This window comes from Carassius carassius, chromosome 1 (genome assembly GCF_963082965.1).
Source record: "Carassius carassius chromosome 1, fCarCar2.1, whole genome shotgun sequence".
NCBI lineage: Eukaryota > Metazoa > Chordata > Actinopteri > Cypriniformes > Cyprinidae > Carassius > Carassius carassius.
The window spans coordinates 15464645-15469074 of record NC_081755.1 but is presented as its reverse complement, the minus strand read 5'-3'; the positions used below and the strand labels follow the sequence as shown (position 1 = coordinate 15469074).

The 4430-nt window shown below is 43.2% G+C and overlaps 1 long non-coding RNA gene across 1 annotated transcript; it reads left to right on the top strand.

Annotated features, from left to right (window-relative positions):
* Positions 1-1542: 1542 nt before the first annotated feature.
* Positions 1543-2987, top strand: LOC132154222 (uncharacterized). Its single transcript, XR_009437125.1, has 2 exons — positions 1543-2264; positions 2432-2987. It is a non-coding gene; the product is annotated as an uncharacterized LOC132154222 (long non-coding RNA).
* Positions 2988-4430: the final 1443 nt, after the last annotated feature.

The window sequence follows — 4430 nt, the reverse complement described above, 5'->3', positions numbered from 1 at the left end:
TACCCTTTTATTTTCTCAATGTATTCTAAATGTATTGAGTATTGCTTTTTGGTGCATTAGATGTTTTCCATAATCAAAAATTGGAGTATCTACAATTTTATTGTGTGTTAATCAAACTTTAAATGTGTGTAATTCTGCATTTGAATGTAACTTTGTGTTTCTATCAGTTATATATGTTATTTTTGGTATCTTTTTAATCGTCATGCTTTGACGGACTCACTTATATAAAGGAAATTAATGAAAAATGTATTAATCTGGAATTACAAACTTGCTAGAATATCACTGCTGAAATCTGATAAGCCAGAACTTATTAGAGTGGGTGTTTCCCCAGAGACAAAGGAACTTTTTCCCGCTTCAGATTGCGGACGTTCATTGGTTGTTCACGCGAACAGAGGTGGGAACCATTTCGAGCCATAAGAGCTGACCCAGGAAGTTCCTCCCTCTCTTAGTGCTCTCTTCGCTTCCCCTCTTCTGCTCGTCCTTCTTCCCTATATATCATTTGAGTTAATTATTATGTACAACCCAGTGCGGCTACATATATTATGGTGGAGAATGCGGGCATTTCAAACTTCATTTTGTGAGCAATCCAGTTCAATCTGTGTATATGGTTATTAATAATTTCTGCACGCGCACTATGGAATTATGTACTTTTGAGATAAGTCGCAAGACGCGAACTCACTCCTAACTGACTGAGGCAAAAAGCTGATAAGTCAGCACGTTAGGTATTTATAGAAACTTAACAGTATAGTCACTGTTATTTTAATGAAAGTAAACTGCAGTATAATTTTAAACGTCTACTGTTAAGAAAGACCAACATCTCTCTGCAGTGAGAACATTTTAATATGAATAATTAAAAGATGAAGAAATCTTTTATGAGTTGCAACATGTAAATCTGAACATGAGCGATGTTCCTCTGATTCAGTTAAAAAGGCCTTGCTTATTAATTATCATTATTGAATTCGTGGTGAACCACAGTGATATTCAAAAATAAACGATAAAAACTCCTGGTCTAAAATTGGCTTAGCTACCCGATTGTAAACCTAAAACATTTAAATCATAAGTGCTATTTTGATGTTTATAGGAGTCAACAGATGGAAAATTCCTGTTGTTCACATGTGTTAGTGCAGTGAAAAGAATCCTAACACATGTTATAAGTCATAAGACTTTTGTCTGTTTGTTAGTTGTGATTTTGATGCAGAAAATCAGCCTGACAAACGATCAGATTCTAAGTCATATTGAAATTGGCTGTAATTCCGCTTACTAAACACCAGAGGGGGTCTTTTGTTTAGAAGTTTCAAGTTATGCCCTGCCTTCTGATTCCAGCTTGCATGAGTGCAAGTCCGCCATCTCGTGGCCGTTTCAGATAATGCGCACTAATTGCTAATCTATTTCCCTGTGATTTATTGAATTAGCTGTCTAAATTCTCAACAATTATTTGCATTTACAGCTTTGCTCGTGCAAATAATAGTTTAGGTAAAAAAATTTTTTCCCTTACTTTGACTGTTTACATTTACTTTGAATTTGGTTCAAACATGATTTGAATTAAGTTTTCTGCTCACCAGGTTAAGCACAGAGAGGGAGTACGCCCCCCTTGTGGTGAAAACCAGCTACTTCTTCTCCCGTGTTTCATTCCTGTCTTTTGTTATTTTAATTTTTATTATTTTTCTTCTCTCTTTTGGCTTAGGTTATTTTGATAATTACCATTATTATCATAATGTTTTGTTTGTTGTTTTATCATTATTAGATAAAGCTGTTACCTTTCCTTTCTACATATATATTTACTCAATTGATGTTAAACAAACCAAACCTTAATTAACTTTAAGTTTCCTTTGTTCATCCTTTGTGTATTTGATTGTAGAACTCCCTTGGTGATTGGACAGTCATCTCAGGTTTCCAGTGAGCAAGGGGGCCGACCAGCGTTACCGACACTGGCTGTCAGTGAAACTCGGTTCCTCTTGTCTCTGTCCGTTGCGGCACGCAGTGGAGACATCAGCAATTTGGCACTCCAAAGGTTGTTTTAAAGGCACAAGCTGTTTGAGAGGGTGCAACGTCAGAGTAACGGAGGGCCGGGGACACTGCGATTGAGTGTTTGGGGAGCGCCGGAGAGGTTGACCAAGCCACTGGTTTCCACCTGAATGACTTCAATGCACCCAGAGACAGTAACCTGTGAGAGCCACCAAAGAAGCTAAATAGTAGAGCGACAACCAGCAGCCGGTGTCATCACGCGACCCGCTAGACTACTGTCTGTCAAATCTCCATTTCAGGTCCTTTGATGACCCAAGTTAATTGGCTACTGAACTGTCTGACTGTTTGCATCAGTTAGCCCCAAAATTCTCATAAACGGCACAGCCCATATGAATATAGCTTGTTAACCTTAGAACGAACTTGCATTGGTCTTTTTGTGTGTGTGCTGTGCTTCTCTCACCGACAGTGAGTCAGGATGTTCCAGTCATCCAGTCCAGCAGTCCATGGGGGCCACCTCTCGACATGGTTGAAAGCAGTGATGACCCCCTTCCTGCCCAAGGATGCCAGTAACCTGCAGCACCCAGAGCAACTAGACACCGAGCTAGATTAACTGTTGGCACACGATCCAACCCAAAGCGACTACTACAAAGAACTCGCCAGGATCCTCTGAAGCCTAGTTCACATTCTCATCGCCCAGGCACAGCTCAGTGAACTGAGCAACATCGACCTTGAACAGCAAGCAGCAACGCTTAAGCTTCAAGCGGAGGAGGCCTGGAAGGACCAGGCCCCAACCCAGAGTCGCCTTGATCAGCTCCTCCTCGAGACCCAGAACCAGCGCGAGAAAGAGGACAACACAGATCCAGAGCTACAGAAAGAAGTAGAAAGACTTCACAATGCCCTGCAAGATCTTCGCCTCGACACAGATCAAAAGACAACAGCTGGAGAGAGAAGCCAGAAAAGAACTCAACAAAAAACTCCAGCAAGGTGACGCTCTCCTAAAAAGAGCAGAGACTGAACTGAAAGAAAGAGACTCTAAAATCTGGGCCTGCAAAACACACTTGTAAGCGGCCCGAGCGAAAATCAACGAGCTTACTCTGCAGAGAGACGAGCTCCAAGATGAACTTGACACTGTTCACACAGAACTGAAACATTCTGAAAGATTACAGAGTGGCTGGATTGGAGAAACACACACCACAGAGTTTCTCACGGCCCGCCACTCCAACCCTCTCAGCCAAGAACCCAGAGCTGAAAAATGGGGTGTAAGCTCACGGCTCAAGAAATCACGAGCCAGCTTACAAGAACACCTGTCAACAACGGAGGGGGGAGAACCCTTCCAGAGAACGCATGCCACTAAACCCTGCACGGCTCACCGAGAACTTGACAAGCTAGCCAGAAGCATCCCTACATTCAATCCAGATCCTGCAGGAGGACATGATGGTCACGCTTATTTACAAGACATTGACTTTCACTTGCAAACTGTCACAAACGTGACAGATGTGAACATATTGTACCTCTCAAAAATCACATCCAGCCGTGATGTGCATAGTTTTCTGGATCGTCAACCAGAGACTGTCAAAGCGTACTACCAGCAACTGCTACAAACTTTGATTCTTGAATTCTCTGATCCAGACTCAGACCATGGGCTCCTTATTGCTATGGACCTCAAACAGGGCCGACTTGAAAACCCACAGACTTTCTATAGTCAGCTACAAAAAGCCTACTTCAGAGCATGCAACGAACCAGGTATGGAACAGGATGTCGACTTAAAAACTCTGTTCCTCCGAAACCTACATGCCAGTTGTAGTTTTCATCTCAGAGTCCCAGCGTGTCCGCGTAACATGACTACACAAGAGTTACGGAACTTAGCCCACCAAGCTTGCTCCGAGCAAAAGACTATTTATGAAAAGACTGTGAAAAACCCCAAAATCTCTGTCTCTGAGCACTGCTTGGAGTTAACCCTAGAGGGCGCCCTACAACACCACAGTCACAGACCTTTTTACAGAGAGTCAATACCGTTCCAAGCCAGCAGAGGGCAACACAATCGTGGTGGTGCTCGTCCAAAGCACCAGAGCGAGCGCTCTGAAAGATTCTGGGACCGGCGACCCAAAAAGAGCCAACACAGAGCTAACTGTCACATCACAAGGTGACAGCATCACCCAAGCTCCACAGGTGACAGCTGCACACCCTGAACGAGACAGCACAGGTCCTCACACCAGTCCTAACCACCCATCGATCGTCACACCTGCCTTGATGCCAACATTCCTGGGCAGCCTTGTCGAAAAGGGGGTGGGCCGAAAAGGAGTGAGCATGGAAAACCTGATCGACACAGGATCAAACCTTACGGTGATCTCATCTCACCTTTTCAAAAGACTCCAATTTAAAGCTAGGAGACAAGATCGAACTCTTACACCTCAAACTTGTGTACTGTATGTACAGTCGTACAGCCAGAGTGACATCCAGTTTGA